Source organism: Strigops habroptila, chromosome Z (genome assembly GCF_004027225.2).
Source record: "Strigops habroptila isolate Jane chromosome Z, bStrHab1.2.pri, whole genome shotgun sequence".
NCBI lineage: Eukaryota > Metazoa > Chordata > Aves > Psittaciformes > Psittacidae > Strigops > Strigops habroptila.
The window spans coordinates 14875708-14895169 of NC_044302.2; the positions used below are offsets into that span (position 1 = coordinate 14875708).

At 41.5% G+C, this 19462-nt stretch overlaps 1 long non-coding RNA gene across 2 annotated transcripts; it reads left to right on the forward strand.

Moving 5' to 3' along the window:
- The first annotated feature begins 64 nt into the window (after positions 1-64).
- On the forward strand, positions 65-17931 carry LOC115619923. 2 transcript variants are annotated; one of them, XR_003995170.1, is made up of 4 exons: positions 65-175; positions 10472-10590; positions 14917-15054; positions 17673-17931. It is a non-coding gene; the product is annotated as an uncharacterized LOC115619923 (long non-coding RNA). The 2 variants fall into 2 exon arrangements; XR_003995171.1 differs by lacking the exon at positions 17673-17931 and having other exon boundaries at positions 14917-16662.
- The last annotated feature ends 1531 nt before the right edge of the window (positions 17932-19462 follow it).

A 19462-nucleotide genomic window follows, 5' to 3' on the forward strand; every position in this document is an offset into this window, starting at 1 on the left:
CCGCCAATGGCCGCACAGTCCGTCTGCCGCCGTCGCTTTTGTTAGGCGGCGCGGGCGCGGGCGCGGGAGCAGGTGCCGAGCAGCCGCCCACGCCGCACCGCACGGTACCGCGCCGCACGGTACCGCATCGCACCGCACCGCATCGTACCGAGCCCAGCCGAGCCCAGCCGCACAGGTAGGAGCGCCGAGGCGCGGTGGGGGTCGCGGGGCGGGAGAGCCCCCGCGAAGCGGAGGGGCCCGCGGCAGCTCGGCGAGGACCGGGGTGTAGGGCAAAGCCTGGCTGAGGGCCCGGCGGCCGGAACGGGGCGAGGAGAGCTGGAAGGAAACGGGCTGCTGCGCGGCGGAAAACAGCAGAAACAGCATTACCGCGGACGGATCCGCCCCTCTGCGCCCTCCCCGCCGGAGATCGTACTGAGGGGCGGGATGCTGAGGGTCCCCTTTCACGGGATCCTCGGTCTCCGCTGTCTCCTGCAGCCGCCTCGTTCGCATCCCGGGGAGGAATGGAACGCAGCGCCCCAGCCAGGCTTCCCCAGCAAGAAACTTCACAAAACTAGAGACTTTTCCGCGTCCGAGCGCCCGGCTGTGGCGAAAGGTCCCGGCCTGGGGTCGGCCCCGCCCCGCGCGCTTCGTGCCCTGCCCGGAGGGCTCCAGCCCGGGCCGCTTTTTTAGGGCCATTGTTGCTTCCTAAAGTCCAGATTGCTTTGTCGTGGTGGACATGCGGCTAGTGCGCGTCCTGGATGTGCTCTCAAAAAACCATAGCCCGGGATTGCGAAAGAAGAGATTTACGGATGGACCGCTTGAAACAAACCACGGGAACAAAACAACTTTCTAACTGGCAAATCGGTTTGCAAAATTAAACTTATATTCAGAGATAAAAACTTATATGGAGTTTGTAGCATCCTCCCTGGGAAATTGAATGTCATCCAAAACTGGGTTCCATTGCAAATCACTATGAATTTGGGTAAAGGCTTTCATGTATTTTCTGTGCTGTTAGGGTTGTGTGATTCTTAAGATTTTACCTGGGAAATCGATTACTTTCTGAAAACTGCTACAAATAAAACTTTCTTCACGTTCCTGCCCTGCTCGGTTACAGCTGTGCCTGTACAGTTCTCGGACAGAAGTCTCTGAAGTACCAGAGCCTGCCCGTGGGCTGGCACTGGCTGGCTCTGAGGGGCCAGATGTGGTTGTAACCAATGGCCTCCAACCTCAGGGAGGACCAAAGTACCCCACGCTGTATGTTAGACATTCAGCAGTGAAGCGGTCTGGAAAGCAGTGTAGTTGTAAAATGATCGTAGGGGAAGGAAAGTGGTCAGAATGGAAGTGAAGAGGTGACAAAATAGAAACAAAAACTCTCCTGAAAAGTAAAAACTGAGATAAAACTGAGCGGGAGGAGTCACAGCCTCTTAGAAGGTGTGACATGTTTTACTTCCAGGCATAAGCTTATGATTTATAATGTGTTATTACTGCTTACCTTCTTAACTGAGTCCAAAGGCAGAATCAGAAACTTTATGAAAAATGAAATTAATATTTCTAAGGGGTACTAATATTGTTAAAGCAAATAAAAACCAGTAAAAATTGACATTCTACACCCTTGTCAGTACTAGGGAGGTTACATGGGGAAATGGGAACTGAAGGAGCACAACTGTGCCCTTTTCAGTTTTCTGAGTGCTGGACTGTGTGTTTTTTCATCATACATGGCAGCTTTCTTTTATGTAAAAAAAATTATGTATTCATATATTTCCCTTTAAGAGACTTCTTGTACACAACAGAAGTCAATTCTTTCGTGCTACAGAGCTATTTAGTTACAGCTTGCTGGTTTGGACGCAGGAGGGGTTTTCCTCCTGAGTTGGGAGTTGTCCTCGCTGTTTGTGGGGACCCCTGGGAGGAGTCAGGGTGGCCTTCCTCCTCCCGCCACCTCGACCGCTCCACAGGCTCTGAGGGATGGAGTCAACAGAAAGAACAAGAACAGATAGGCCTGGAAAAAGGAACAAATCTGTCACTTTCCAGAAGCCCTATTCCTCACAGAGGAGGTGGGCAGGCAGGCAAGGCGGGGATGCGGAGCTTCCTGTGCCAGACACCACTGTTGGCACAGACAATCAGTCTTGCACACTTGACTAGCACGATAGCACCCAGCTTCTGCAGTTCTGGCTTTAATAAAGTAACACCAGCCATGCAAATTAGACATTACTTCATTTTCATTAAATGTCACATGCAGTGCTAGGCTGTTATGTTGATTTTCTCTGTATTGACAACAGCCTCTGACTCGCGCTGGGAACAAAGAAGAGATGCTCAGCAGGAGGATGTAGGATGATATACAAGAACATGGCGTAATTAGTGATGTGTGGCAGAGAGCTCCCAAGCTAGGAATGCAGATTTGCAAATCCAGATGTTTACAGAGGGCCAGGAATTACATTACCCCATCTAATTACAAACTGCCTTGTTAATCAATGTCATTGAAATACAATAGGGCAATAGTCATTCAGATACAATGGGAATGGTGTTAAGGAACTAACAGATGTTGTAGATATTAGACTGAAACTGTTTGTCAAGCAGAGGTCTTTGATATTTGCTTTTAAGAAATACTTTTGAGGATATGGCGAAAATGTGCCAACTGTCTGTCCATTGCACGGTAACCAGCCATGTCTTCCATGTTGACAGATTGACCACAGACTATTAGTCTGTGAAACTCCCCAAATGTTCCACCCATGGTTAAAGAAAAAACTCAAAGAAACTGTTTGAGAATAACCGGGGGGGGAAGTGTGGGAAATAATGGAATGATCCTCATAAGTCTCTGAAGAACCGCTTCAGGATGGTTCTTATCCTGCTCGGATGAGAGGGTTACTTATTTTGTTCCAGAAAAAAAAAAAAAAATACACAGAGATCAAAATAACCTTCTTACAAATGCAAGTTTAAAACTCAGAGGTACTAAATTGTTATCTGTAGCAATCAAAATATAATTTAGCCACAAAACAGTTTAAATCGTGAGCTGCAGCAACATTACCTGCCCTGCATTACTCTCAGTGAGACTTAATCCTGTTTTAGGAAAATCATCCTTAGAAATTCAATCTCACTAGATATTTGACTTTAGCTTCACTTAGAAAGAAGGTCTCTGAGGGGGGCAAGCATAAGGTTCTCTGGAAACAATTACAGAGAAATCTACTGGAAACCTTTCTTTTTCCTTCGAGAGAATAATTTATCAAGAGTTTAGCTAGCTGTGTATAAAACCACCTTTTTACAGACTACTTGCCTTTTGATTTAATCCTTCTTGAGTAAGAAATGCAAGGTCTAACCCGTAACTGGATAACTTCTATAAAATGCAGTTTGTTCACAGTTCTCAAAATGCAGTTGATTCAGTGCTATATTAGTTTATGAAGTATAAACAGCAAAAAGCAATTCAGGGATTTATATATACCCATATAAAGTTAAGATACTTGTCTTCCCAAGCATCTGCTGGGATTCTGTACAGAGTCTGACATTGGGGAAAAATGAGATTTAGAGCAGAACAGGTCTTGCTGATCCATACTGTGCGCTACCTACAACCATCTGATTTACTGTTCTAAGACAGGTTTGCATGTATTTATGGTGATTTGCTTATAGTGTCACCTTCAGCTTCCACAGCAAGCAATTAAGGTATCTCAAAGAGCAGGCTGAGTTCAGTGAGAGAGTGCACAGCAGGAGCAGATGAAGTGTTAAGGTGCCATCCAGCAGAAATTATCTGTAATGTTCCACACCCTGAAGAATAAGAAAGGGCACAGAGGCTTGCCAGAGCAGGCTGCACAGAGAAAGGACAGAAAATAGCACAGACAGGCTGGGTCAGGTCCCAGGGAAGAGAGAACACCACCAGGCAGGGAAATTCTCTCAGGATCACTTGTGGTTGCAGGACAAAGATGGCACCACTGAGGGTAAAACCCATCGGTAGCATGAACACCTAAAGAGTGCCTATGCTTTCCAAGGTGTGTACCTGAGAATAACTGCTAAGTGATCATTTGTGTATGCTCATATGCAAATGTTCTGTAATTTTATTTGGCCAAATTAAACCAGATTGCTTCCCAAAATTAATCATGCACTCCTTTCTACAGAAAAACAGTTCTGATTTTTACTTTGAGATCTCACTTCTGGCCAGAGAATATAAAATAGAATAAGCTTAGCATTTTCCCTGTAAGTTTATGTGTTTTGAAATGTTCAAAAAGTTTGTGATAAAATGTCAAAATCAAAATTCACCTTTTGCGGTTCTCAATCGTGGCAAACCTCAGTCTTGGAAGTGGGAATTTTTGGTGCATAATGGTAGTTGCAAACAGAAGGTGAAACAGGAAACTCTTACACTGCCCTGACCAAAGTAGGGATTGCAGCAGTAAATGAACATAAAATTGTCTACCTTGAAGGATCATTTGGCTGCACAGATAGTGGGTCTGGTATATTTTGAAGAACAACATTGTTTATTAAGGTAATGTCGATAATGCCATCTGCTGCTTTTTATTGACTTCCTGCAATATAGTATTTGACTTCTAATCTCCCATATATATATATTACATAGGACAATTTTAAAACTGGGAAAGAATATTAGCTCACTGCTAAAGACATTCGAAAACACCATCCTTGAGACAACTATTAAACATTCTAGTTTATACAGTCATAACTGTCCAGATATAGTTTAGTGCTGTCAAGCTGTTTTCTTTAAAAAAAAAATACATTGGATTTGAGTCTTACCTTAAGAGGTATCTGCTTTGCAGCTAGATCTCTGTTGCTATATTCACTGATAGCAAGCAAGCTAATTCATTACTTGGATGGGATATTAGCAGATTTTCTTTCAGGTACAAAAAAATCTTAAGTGAGTCATGATGCCAAGGTCAGGAGCTTGATTTGTTTTTCTTTTCATAGACTTCTGTCAAAACAAGTGCATTGTTACAAATAAATAACTCAAACTGGAAATTACTTGCTATTCAGATAGGTAATTATATTTTAACAGGGCAAAGTCCCAACCCAAGCTTCCCGAAAACACTCAGCTAAAGCCAGCATGGGTTGGAACAGCATGTGTGATCAGCGTAATTGTAAATGTGGCCATGTCGGTCATGCTGCCTCTTCAGACTTAAAAGAATTAAGAACAAAGCTGTCCAAATGTTAACTGAAACTCCTAATAATTAGGGGTTATTAGGGGCTGTTGGCTGGCTTTATTTTCTACTGAAGTACTCTTGTATTTGTGGATTCTATTTATACGCAGAATTAAGAGCCCTGTTTGAACAGGTAATCCAATCTCCTCTGTGTAATTTAGCCAATGATTACTTTTTTTTGGCCCTTACTTTTGGCTGTGTTTCAGGATGTACGGTGGAACTGCAATACTAAAACTAATCTCATTTAATATATTTTATCTGAAAGGATAAACCAGGCCACCTTACAAATGCTTGGTAAAACTCTGACTGTTTTTACTTACGGAGGAAGCACCCCTGATGCTGAAGGGAACGTCTCCGTGTGCATCTTTCCCTCTAGTGGTTGCTCTTCTCAAAGAAAAGCAGCAAGACTTCAGCACTTCTGTATTGGGTATAAAGTGATGGGTATAGGATGGAGGGAAGCTAGCCAGGAAGGAGACAAGTAGACACAAACTTTTATGTATCAGTAAATTCAAATCTCATGATGAGCCATATCAAGACAGAGGTACAAGAGCCACGGGTTTGCAATATTTTTGTGAAAAATGCAATGTTTCTTGAAAGATTATAGTAATTGTGATCACTCGCATGCAAGACCAGCTTCTCAGCCACTTCACAGTTGCTCACACCAATCCGTTTTGTTGGTCTGTCTTGTTTTCCCATATTCCCAGTGCTTGAAGGACTCATGGGGTTAGAAAATACATCAGTAACATAAGCCCATATACCAGATGTCCCTCTTGTCTCCCTTCCAAACATTTTTCTCCTATCTGTTACATACTTTCTCCCTTTTGTCTGTCTGTTTCATTTCAGCAGCACAAGTCCAAGTCCACATCCAAGTCTCCATGTTCATTGCTTATCGCTCTGCTATTCCTGCTCTGGGATTAGTGCTATCGTACAACCCAGCACCCCTTCCAAAATTGCTATCAAAGTGATGAGTCAAAACCATGACTGTTAGAGTGATGAGGTGGCTGAGACAGCACTGCAGAGACACAGCTACCCCTAAGTAGAAAACAAGGCTGCAGGGGTACAACCGGCATGTGGAATATTTCATTAGGATTTATTTATTCTCTGCACGCAGCAGTGAGTGCTGCACACACAATGAAGTCCATGCGTGGTATTGCATCTCTGGCTGGCTTTTCCAGGCATTGAACCAGGGACTCTGTGGAGTTTAAACACCTCAAATGGAGAGGGGAGAAAACATTCTGGAATTTCTTTTATGTCTCACATGGATGCTGAACTGTGAGAGTTTTCCAGCCCTTCAGCTGGAGACATCTCTATTCCTGTCCGCTTACTCTCACCCCTTTCCTTTCTTCCACTTTTACTAGTTTTGTACCAGGGTTACTCTTTCTAGCCAAGCTCATTTATTCTGGTTTTGAACAGAATAGTCAAAGTCCTTGTAATCTACAGTAGCTGGGAGATTCCCTTAACACTTGCTGTTTACTGCTCTGACAGTACATGATAGGTAACAAAGGCTGTTAGATACCTCCCCTTTTTCACTGCACATGTTGGACATACGTGGTACCCAGCATAGAAACTATTACAGGGCAACCCCAGCGTGCATGCCAGGGTGCACTTCCATCAGAAATCAAAATCTGACATCACAATGAGGACTGCCAGATATAGGGGTTTAACTTTTAACCGTGTTACCAACAATTAAGATCTGGATATTAGTATTTCATTAAGGGCTCCTCATTCTGAGTAACTCATTTGTTATTTAACCAGTTAAAAGTATCTACAGCCTTCCCAGCAGAATTTAGACCAACCCGTGGTTAAAGAACAGATCTTTAAAATAATGGATTACGTACAAGATCTTTGAACTCCTACTGGGACAAATCTCACTACATTTATTTCTCTCTAGGTTTGAATGGGAAATTATTAGTAGTTATGTGTTTTTTCAGCAAAAAAACGAAAGAGTAAATTCCACCAAACACTGACTACAGCTACTTTTTATCATAAAATTTTACAAATTCCCCACCAGTGAGCTCATTAGTGTAAATGATAGAGCCTTATCTCAGGTTTAAAGTCAGCATTTTTCCTTAGCTACCAAACAGCCTGTTTTCTTTCATGACATGGTAATGGAGGACTTTACTCCAGAGAGCAGGGAAAAGATCCCTCTCTGTTCTTGCAGGGCAATTGAGTAGGGCTGGTAAAAAGCAAGCAGACTGAGTGGGATTTCAGTGCTGTCTGCATCCTTCTGGAAACCTTTTCTAGAAAGAACAAAGCCTTTGCAGGGGAGAGAAGTGCACACTGCCCCACAAGCCGGGCAGATGTCAAGGGATAACAGAGGAGGAAGGCTATTTCTAAAGAAAATAGTAAGGTCCCCCTAGTCTCCCTTCCTATTCTATCCTCCAAAATCTTGTAACATACATACAAGCACTATGAGATGCACACGTTAGTATCCCAGAATAGCACCAGTGTTGCTCAGCACACACTGGTACCTTACCAGCCCTGGGAAACTGCAGAGTCATAGGCACAGGCAGTGGAGGTCTCCTCTTCACTTTCCAGGAGCACCTGCAGAGGTAGTGGAAAGAGGAGTGGGGCTGAGATCTTCAAGAAGTGGTTGCCACAGATGAACATAACACTTAAAATTTTTCAGTTGAAAATGATGACTTCAGGTGACTTCAGTGGCAGAGAGAGGGGAAAGGGAGGTCAAAACCCTGAGCACCAACCAAATTCTCCTGACTTATGGCTGGAAATGACTAACCTAGTAACTGTAGAGTAAACCTGTAAGCCAGCATACAAACTCTGTTCCACACTGCTTACTGAACTCTACTTTTTATGTATAGTGATCTCTTGCATTCAGCACAGTACACTGTAAAAATAACTAATGAACACGGGTCAAGGGCTAAAGCTGGACTGTTCAGAGCACTCACTGTGTTTGGGTTAGCAAACCCAAAAAGGGTCAGAAAGGGAGAGGTCATTACGTCCAGTGTGCATCTACTGTTTTCTGAAATTGTAATATAGCAGATTTCCATCTTCTGAACACTCCTTAAAGAGTTGTTTGTGGCTCTGAACGAGAGCTCATCTCCAATACTCATTCAGGCAAAATCCCATGTGGCTTCCGGCTGCGCTGGGGAGCCCAGCTCGTGCCCGCACCCGCAGCTCCTGGGGGCCAAGTGGTGCCTGGTGCGCTGGGCCCCCGGCAGGACCAGTGGCTCTGCTCTGGCCTCAGTGTCAGTCAAGCTGCAAGGCAATGTGCTAGAATGACACAAGAGGGGAAGATACGATAGCTGCAGATGGGAGAGCCTTTTCTAAGGAAACGCAGCAGTCTCCAGCAGTGCAACAAACCAAATAGCAAACAAGGGGATGTGGACACATAGATTGTGTAGGTTCAAGTTAATAAAGGCTAGAGGGACATAGCTATTTGTGTCATAAACTCAGCAAAAATTTCTGAAGGAAAGCCTCTGTCCCCAGAGTCAAGTGCATTCTAGTTCAAAAAAAAAAGAAAAACAAAAAAAAAATCCTGAAAGGAAGTAAAATACCTTAATTTGGGGAGGAGAGAGTATATAAAACAGAATGTCTGCAATTCACTCATTGGAGCAACACTGTTTAAATATTAAGCTGTGAAACAGAGCATCATTATTAATTTGACTTGGGTCAAGCAGTGCATTCCTTCGTCTCCATTCCAGATTCCGATTTTGCAGCGAGCTGGGCCTGTGTTTCCCCTGTGTGGGCAGGTTTGTTCCTCCTCTGCAACAGCATCCTTTGGAGTGCTGATTCCCTGTAAAGCTCCTTCCAAAGCCTATCAAGCTCAGAGTCCATTTTTTCTTTCATCTCCTCTCAACCTCGAATTTACCTCCCCATCCATGGATTCAGATGTTTTATGTCATTTCTGGAACTGCATTTGCACTACAAGATAAGGGGAGAAAAAGAATAAAGAGAACCGCTTCACAAGAAGAGAGGACTTTTAGATTTCCATTTTTTCAGGTTCACAGAGCACAGGGAGGTGCCTGTATGTTGCTGTAAGCTCCAGGCCTGCTAAAAGGCTCAGAGGGGTAGAGAAGGGTTTTCTTTATTTACTGAGCATCACAAGGACCCCCTCAATGGCACCAGTGCAGAGGGTGACTAGGATACGTAGGCAGTTCTGCTCTTCCATAGGGGCCAAATCTACTTGTTCTGGAAACTGCTAATGTACATGAACTTCAGAGGAGATACAAATTGCACTTCATGTAGTTGTGACTACTGCTTGGGCCAAATTCTTATTTACACTGGAATATTTTTTTCATACATATTAAATACCAGAGAGGTGTAATGAATTGTTGATGAATATGGGTACCTAGTTCTTCATTTACACTGCTTCACATGTCCATTTCATCCCCTGAAAAAAACTTCTAAGTTAAGCCTGTCACAAATATCATATTTTCTTACATATTCCTTCCTCTAACTATACCCACAAGCAGATTGTCCATCAGTGCCTCCAGCAGCTGGTGACAAACTGCTGTTTCAGTAATTACTGAAGGTCTGTATTACATTTGTGATGCTGTTCACCAGAGGGGTTCAAATCTAGAAAGACAGGCATCATCATTTTTCTTTTGAAGCTGAGACCAAGCCTGAGTCACTGGGCTGGCCACTGACTGGCTCAGCAGATCAGCAGTGGCACCAAACATATTGTATTTATTGAATATTACAGAGGGGAACAATGAGATATAGGGTGGTAACAGCAGTGATACAAAGGGAGCTAGACAGCACTGGATAAGGAATTGAGTCAGGTATTGGCCAGCCACCAGAATGAGCATATTTATAACAAAGATCATTTGACGGTCAGAATCAGGACATAAAGGAATCTGCTTTGTTTGCAGTCCCCTATATTTGGAATGATCCACACTTCATCACAATTGTTCAGCACATCTTTAGGATAGAAAAAGGCTTATGTATTTACCATTATTTTGACAAAAAATACGTTTTTCTTTTTTCACTTGATGACTTTTCTATTCTTTTAGCTTTTCAAGTAAGCCAGCGCTTCTTCATGTGGGTTATAGAAAACATTTACCTATGGAGAAGCCTAGCTGCATTCAAGGACTCTGCACCACACCCTTTTCTTACAGGGTCAGCAATATTCTTAAAGGCTGGAATGTAAAAATTGTATTGCACTGTATTTGTGCATTGCCTTTACTTTATCCACAGAAACTCACCTCACTTGCCTAAGTCTTTTTGCATAGTAGGTTTGATTTACAAATTGGCAGTAAAGTGCTGTAGTCTCTGACAGTTTGCAATTAATTGCACACAATCTGTTTAGGCTTCAAGATGCACCTTTCATAAATGATGATATATTCCAAAAGGCAGTCCAATTGGCTGCTTTGCATACTGCATATTTTTTTCATATTTCCAAGACAGGACATATGCAAAATCATTTTACCATGGCACAAATACAGGAAAGATGATTTGGAAGAAAGGCCAGAGGCCAGAGGCTCCATTTCTAATTCTTCCTCTCACCTGCTGCAGACTGTGGGTAAGTCATCTAATATTTCTTTGCCTTTCTTCTGCATCTGCAGAAGGCTGTTTGTTCTTCTAAGAGCTGGAATTCAGTGAATGAAACTCTAATGTATTATTATTAATATATTCCAATAAATGGTTGCAGTGCTTTAGCATTGCTTTGAAGTCAGTCAAATAAATATTTAACAAATAGTGAATTGTAAGAAATGGCAGTTCAGTCCATCTGATATGCCTTCATTGAAAAGTTACTTGTGCGGTGACCTCCTCAGAACAAGAACCTGATAAAGGTGTATGTGCGAAATGGATCCCAGAGTCTCAAGAAGCTTCTCTTTTCACTTATCCACTGCATAAAGACTGACCATGAGTCATGTTTGTGGCCCAAATCACTAAAAGCAACTTTTACAACATAAAGCATTTAAATGTACCAGTATATACCTTATACTGGCATCACGCCTATGTTCTTACAGCTAGCTCCTATTTACTTTCATTATTCTCTCCTTCCTCCCACCCTGTCTTACTGTTTTGAATTACGGGCAACTCTTGGAAAAGTGACATACACTTTAATTATACATGCAATACTATAATTGAATCAAACTACTTTGTGTCCCAAAAAAGCTATTCTTTATTTGCTGGCAGGCTGCTTGTTTGTGATCCTACCATTGTCAGTCACATCAGGAAAGCCATCTTAGTCATAAAATAGCTATTGCAGAGGAAGTATTATTGGTTCTGTACGGGGCTCTTTAGCAGTAATTATGTACTGCTTTTAGTGATTTTGAGAGTCACCCAAGCATCATTGATGCAAACCATTTGCAATGACATGCAATGATGCCCATACGGTATTTTTACAAGCAAAATAAAATAAGACATTTTGGTGGTAACATGTAAATTAGCCTTGAGGCTTGCAATGCAATGCTCATCAAGTGTGTAACATTTAATTACAAGACCATTGAGCATGAGTGAGGTCCTTTGAGCTTTTCATCCACACAACAGATTCTCCTACTGAACAAACCATTTGAATCCTCTCATCAGATATGTAGCAAATCCACCACTCCTTCAGCAGGCCAAGTTGGCATGTAGGGGACTGATGCCTTTCAGGACCCTATTTTGGTAAAGTACTTCGTGGAGTTACTGGTGCTTGAGATACCTTGTTGAATGCCATGTGTGACAAACTGAGAACTGCAGGCACTAGGTTAAATATATACCATCAGCCCATAATCAGAGGGAGTTGCATCTAAGGTAGCAGAGCTCAGTCCCTGGGTCATTCTGATTTCTACCTAAACAAACAAAATCATACTGCACTTCAGGAGCATGTAATGTGCTATGTCTTCACACATTCATTCAGAACTGCTTGCCTAAGTGTACACGAGCATAGGAAACTCCAACAATTCAGTGTTCTGCACTGAAACAGTGCAGTTTGCATTGACTTGTGCATGGAAATATGGATTAGCTCTTTCATTGGGTCTAGCCACTAGCACAAACAAAAATAAATTATTGTTTGTCTCAGTTTTTACTTCTAGATGCTTCTGAAAAGGTAGTGAATGTTTTGTTGTGGGTTCTAGGTTTCAGACCAGGTACCTATTTTCTAAATCTTAGGTTCTGATATTCATAAGGTGGCTGGTGTGGCCAAAGAGTGGTAAAACAAGGGAGAAATGCCACAAGACAGGTTAAATACATGGGCATAAGTCCTCTGAGCCCATTCAGAGCTATATAACTGCCTGCCCTCTACAAATACCTTGCCAACCTCCACTTTGTTGCCAGTGGAGATGCCTGGGGCTCCACTGACAAAGCAGAGGACTAGCAAGTGCCTGAGAAGATGCACGCAAAGGTTTCTCTTTTCATGCTGTCTCCAAGACCGATCATGTATGGTATGTAATGAACAACTGTCCTCCGTTTCTCTCTCTGACCAACTTTCCCCTGCCTCTGACAAACACCTTACATGTTCCTGACTGGTTCAGAGCCCAGTGACTACTGTCCCCAGATATTGGGGGCTTGTGAGCGAGGCTCACACCCCTGAACCACAGTTCACTGTCCTCATCCAAAAGAAACAGGACTGCAGCAAAGATGGGGGAAAGAGACAACTGGGATACTGCAGCACTCAGAACAGATCATGTTGTGCAGAGGTGTTGGCAGCTGGTTACCCAGATACTGTATATATTGTGAGATTTGGGTTAGAGCTCATAGACTCTCTGTTAACGTGTTTTGGTTTCTGGCTGTTCACATTATTTTTCAAGTGAAACCCTCAATGAACGTACTCGTGGGTGTTTTTCATGAGTAACTCTACCAGTTTAGTGACAGCGCTAGAAAAGGACATATGTGGAAACTGCAATGTGTCTCAACCAAGCAAATTCTGTGGCAAACATGTAGAGCTTACTAAGCCTTGCCTAGTCTGATAATGAATTTTGTAATTTCATAGAGTCATAGAATAGTTGGGGTTGAAGGGACCTTCAAAGGTCATCTAGTGCAACCCTCCTGCAATGAGCAGGGACACCTTCAACTAGATCAGGTTGCCCAGAACTACATCCAGCCTGGCATTCAATGTACCCAGGGATGGGAGGTATGCCTGGAGTGTTATATGTGTTTTCTTAAAGTCATAAAGCTTGAAGCTATATATATAGTTTGGCCTTTGTTTAAAAAAAAAATGTAGAAAGTTTCTGTTCACATTTTTAGTCTCTATCTTTGATGAGCTATATAAAAAACAGACAAAACTACACAGAAAGATAAAGGGGGAAAGAAACAAATACTGCTGTGAAAGAGTAAACTAAATTGTGTAACAGTCTAGTCTTGCTCAAAATTTTAAGGGCCTCCTCATTTTTGAGTTTTGAATACTTTGACAAAATTACCATGTCAGGAGGAAGAAAAGTTTACAAGAATTTGGTTACAAGAATTGATTGAAATTAATTGAATTAGCTTCTTGATTATAATAATAAAAAAGAAAATCAATTAGCCATTTCAAAATCAAAAAATTATGCTGTTTTCCAGTATGCTTGAGAGAGAAAATATTATTCTGTAGGTTTGCTGGAGATAGGAGTTTAGTTTTCAGTATGTATCTAGTGTCGCAGATGTATTTGCTAACTTACTTGTTACAGACAACATTATGTGTGTGTTGTCCCAGTCCTCTCTATGCTGGAAAATGAGAAGCCTGAGGAACTGCCTGCTCTGCTGGATGTGGCAAGGGATATGACTTGATCTGGAACAGCTACTCTTAATGTTCTAAAAAAAATCTGGCTTCCCAACACTGAAGTGTTACCTTTTTATGCAAATATTAGTCCCAACAGTACGCTCAATCCTTGCTATTTCATGATTAGTGTTCTCATGTCCAATCAATAAATCCCCAGAGTCTCTCCCTGTAATGCCCATTTTGCTCAGTTTCTGCAGTAGAGAGGTCTATTTAGCAGCAGGTTTTCAGCAGACCAAAATGTGGAATCAATAGCCTGAGAATAATCTGCCACTTGTCCTTATGAAATATTTGTGTTTTCCCATGCAAGTTCTAACAGACCAAATGACTTTTCCAATATGTAAGGGTTTAGTGCCTTGTATGGAAATGCATCAACCACACAATTGCCAGCACACACGGTAGGATCTCTCAAGGTCACTAGCGAATTGATTGAAGAGTTTCAATAAAGCTTGTAGCCAACTCATGCAGATACAGAACACCCACCTAAATGGTTACAAATTGCCTATGAGTGACTACAAGGTGTAGATGAGCATAGCCCAGGGAGAACATGTGGCTTTCCTCTTGTGAGCTCACTCCACGTCTTACCTCCTTTCTGTTAGATGAGACAAAAATCGAAAACCTCTCTGCTGTCTCTGCTGTATGTATACCTCACCTAGGGAAGGGACACTGGTGCCAGCCTTCTTTCTCAGTTGTTTTTACCTGCCTGTGTTGTTGCAGCCTGGTGCAGTACATGACAGCAGCCCACTCCTCAGTCTGTCCCTTGAGTGGACAGCAGGGGCGGGGGAGCACTTCTGCATGCACATCTGCATTCTGTCCCTCAGGTATCCCGCTCTGGTTTTAACTGTACCATAGGACCATTTTTTCTTTTGAAGAGTAAATACAATAAAATTATTATTAATAATTTTAATAACAATGGTTATTTAAGAGAACTTCAATGCTATTCATAATTAATTTCTTTTCTTGACTCCTTTAAAATAGTCACAAAAATACAGTAATCTCCACTTTTCTGATCTGGGATATATCTGTTCTTATCTTGGCTTTCAAAGGAGAAGCCCTCAGCAAAGGGTCTGAGGTTACATTTTCATTTTTATCTTGGTTTCCTAAGGAAATGAGGGTCATGCCACTGCTGCCTGTCTGTTCTTATTTTTCTCTCGTATTGTCTTACAGGAACTTTTGAGCCTCTCAGTCAATCAGAATAAAAAAGCATTGTAAGTCTCAAGAATAAATACATGCCTGTAACACTTCATGGATACTTCTGGTTCGAAAGCAGAAGGAAACACGAATCAGAGCTCTTGCTGAGCAAAGGTGAGGACAGCACAGCTGGTGCCATCTGCTTGGCAGCAGCCAATGGGCAAACCAAGACTGGCCACTCATCGGCACGAGGCGAAGTTTGGACAAGCCAGGGCAGAAATGACTTCTTGGCTGGCGAGGGTTCAACAGTGAGATCCAGCTGCTCCCATGGGTGGGAGGCTTCCAGGAGCACAGGGCACATCTTCCTCACAAGCGTGTCTCTAGTTCTGTGCTTCACAGCTGTAGTTACAGTTCTGTCACCAAATTCTGCCTTCCCTCCCAAAATAGTCGTGATGTTTTGTAGATTACACATGGCAATACCATTCCTCTTCTAAGGAGATTACAATTTTGGGATATAAATTATATTAATTCCCAAAACCTACCTTCTAGATTTTGAGTTACAGACTGGAATATAATCTCACTGTACCAAAACCATCCAGCTATTCTCAGATAGGCCTGATCCTTTTCTTAATGTAGCCAAAGCAAAGCTCTCACTGAGTTTAGTGTGACATGACCAAACTTGGGCTGTGCTGCTTTTTATTTGGTTAGTAGCACTTGACAGGATAATGTAAGCGTATCTTTTGTACGTACTTCGTATGTGGCAGCACTGTATGGTAGGCAAAAGCAGTATGAGAAATCCCCACAAAAATAATTAAAAACCCAAACAACCGATAGTAGGAAAAAAAAAAAAACCCACCATGAAAAAAACCACAAAATCAATAGATTATGAAAGCTGCTCTGAGCCTTCCACTGCTATCATCTCAAGGCTTTATAATCAAATATCAAAAAAAATACTTTCTGCAATATCAAAACATTCACAATAATAATATAAAAACTCCAGTCAATCTGTTCCTGCAGGGATCTGATCTAAAAATCCACAAGAAAAAAAATAATAATTGCTGTGAAAATGGCAGTTAGCCAGTTCAATCATTCTGCCAGCCTGGTTCTATAATTGTATGCTAGTCACTGCATTTCAGTGCCACCACTGTAGATAACTTCAAAAGAATTGCTCAAGCAAACAAACTATAACCAAATCAGACAAAATATGAAGCCTTTTTGAAAAGCTCCTAAGTGCTGTTATCAGGTGCTCTATTTGTGGCTTCATGTCTTTTTATATCTAGTGTAACTGATTGCCTATCATTTAGAAATGATAACTTAGAAACTCTACCTGGCATCCTCCTGCAAAGGAGCAGTTCTTATCAACTTTAACATTCCTCAGATTTCCTTATCTCGAAGGCAAAAGGCACTCCAGATGGCATAGGAAACCTTTGTCCTTGCTGTCTGTGGGAATGAAGTTTTAAGGAAATCAGGTTTCTACATGGAAGACCTCTTTGGTTTGAGACTAATTCTGTACCTTTCCTGCATACTTATGCATAGTGCCTTAAAATCTAACAACTCCTTTTGAACCTACAGCCTGTAGTTCATAATGGCAGTATTTGACGGGTGGGGGAATATTCTTCATTTACTAGTATAACAAGAAAAGGAAAGAAAGCTTTCTGGTCCAGTGCACCCAGAGTGATTTGCTTCATTCCTGTTTGACACCTGAAACCCCTTGTCTGACCAGAGATTTATAATCCCACTCAGCTCTTTGTAGTGCACTGTTGTACTTAACAGATATTTATAAAAGCCTCCTGTACTTGGGGACAAATAATAAATATACACTAGTAACAGATGTTTGTCTTTTCTTGAGCTTAAAATAAATAAAACTCATTGCACTTCCATTATAACTTGTAAATCTTGTACCTTTTTGGTACCTTTTGGATGGTTTTCCTCTTGAATGTGTGAATCCCAGAAAACAGAGTTGGCCGACTAGACCAAAACAAGAAGGTTTAAAAACTGAGGGGTATACACAGGAACAAGAGGGTTAAACCAGGATGCTTTCAGTTGGAGAAGCTCATGTGAACTCACTCTGTCATATTAAATGTGGGAAAAGACCTGTGGGAAAGTACACAAACCCCCAAAATAAGAGCTTTGTAGATGAGGAACATCAAATCAAAATAGCATGGAAGCAGAGTGCAGATCTGGCTTGTATGTATTATATACTGCCTTCATGTTTTGTTCTGCTACAGGCAGACCCTCAGAAATCACCCTTCAGCCTTTCAGCTGATAATCTACTTTCTGACAATACTAGCAAAAGACTAACATTGCACTTGGCTCTGCAGTAGACTCAAACAGCCCACAGGCACGGCACAGGGTCAGCCTGCTGCTAGGCTGTTTGTTTATTTCAGTTGACATTTTCCTTTGTCAAGAATCTGTTCCTTGTTATTCAGTGCGTACAGCCCTGCACATATCCTATGTGTTTAACTGTCTTTAGATAAAAGTGGGTATTTTCCCATGTCAATAAATGTTCTGGCATGAAGCTGTGAGCTGGCCTCCAAGAGAACCACCCCCTGCTGAGTATCTCACTTCTGCATTGAGTTTTCTTTGTTAATCATGTGCAAAATAAGAAGGCTTCTGTCTAGCAAAAACCCATAATTAATTTTTCATATGAGAGCCAAAGTCTTGAACAGAATCCTTGAGTGGCTTCAAAGAAAAAGGAATAATAAAACCAAAGAGCTACATTTCCCTTTTCACTATCTTAGTTATTTGATATCTTAAGAAAACTTTTTAACACACAACTACTGTTCTTTCAGCTTCGTGGTGACATGTTCATTCTGAAGACTATAGATGACCTTCAACTTTGTCCTTCATTAGCAGGATTACACCTAAACACTCGTTCATTTTACTGCAAATGAGACAGATGCAATGTGTATTCTGTTCAGCCCCAGCATTAAGATTATCCCAAGAGTGGCATTTATGTTCTTGTAGTTCCTTGGTATAAATAAATATCAAACTAGGAAGACCAATCTGTACTCCACGAGGAATAATAAACTAAAATAATATGCCATTGATTCTGTTTGGGTTGTCTAAATGTGTTTTTATGATTGTATATGTTTATGGCTTTCTCACACAGCCACCATGAATTCCAGGCAATTAAAAAGGACATGAGTTCTGAAGCATTTTAAAAGGGGCTTTGCTTTCCAATGGCATGTATTAAAAGTAGAATACATTTTTTTGACAAAGCTGCTGCAGAGTCAACAGTTACATGTTTCTCCTGCTCCAAATTTCTTCTTCTTCTCCCACCTGAAATAACTAATTAGAATATTTCTGTAAGTTGAGAATAAAGGCAGGGAAAGATTCCTTTTATGTTTTCACATGTATTAGAATCATTGCTAGCGTAAGACTCAGCCTGTGGCCCCAGACTGGAAAGTAGTTCAGAGAGAGTATATAGCAGATCTTCTGTCAGGTGTATCAACCTACCTATATACTGTTCCATCTGCTTTTTCACATTTAACCAGTCCGGTGTCACCACGCACATGATTGAGAACAGTTCTGTCCTTGCTGCACACTGCCCAGCATTCATCCCCACTCGACTGAAGGACACAGATTTTCCAGTCCTGTAGAGAAGACCTATATTTAATTGGATAAATAAGTAACTGTGCTCTAACCCACCGCAAACTGGACAGTCTGTGTGGCGTCACGAGTTACTGAACAAAGAAGTTAAAATACAAGCAGTGAAGAAGCAGTACTTTTGATCAGACTGTTAACATCGTTGCTTGCTTTTATTATTTATATCAATTCAAACACAGAGTAAAGGACTGAGAGAAGAAAAATATCTTTAAACAATTTTCCAGTTATGGTAAGTCCAGTTTCGAATGTGTATGTTGAAGAAATACTTTGGAAGATTAGGAAAAAAAAAATAGATTTGATAGGTAAATCAAACAGGTACATTTTAAAATGTATTGTTCCTCCCTCAGGTCAAACTGTCCCTAACCACATGACTATACATGAGAAAGTGAGAGCGTGATAAAGCTTGATAATTTGCTTTCTCCAGTAATTTTTAGAGGAGATTGAGATTCCGTGATTATAAGTAATCTATACCCTACATACATAGAAATTCTAGCTCAAGAGTCCACAATTCTGAAATTCTGTCAGAGTCCACAAATTTTATGGGGAAAATCTCTAGGGATTTCTGCCAATTTGGTCATAGGACATTGCCTTCCCTGCACTGTTCACTGTACCTTTGGTTCATCCATCTATTATGTAAGTATTTTACTGGGTGCATAGTCATAAAGGGAACTGTTATCCCATTATGCGTAAGTACAGAATGCCAGCTGAGTTAATAGAAATGTATCATCATGTCATTATTAAATATTCATACTGTTGTAACACCAAGAGAACAATCCTGTCAGGTTTCCTCTCTTAAATTTTTAACGAACAATAGTCCTTGACAAGCTGACATGAGTCTGTGAATGAGCAGGAATTGACACAAGCTTTCCATGTTTCCAGGGGAAGGGTGTAAATCCTGCCCAGAACTCTTGTTTAGCGATGAGATCACTTCTGGAGCTGAAACAAGTGCTCCTGAGATAACCTCTGCCAGTAC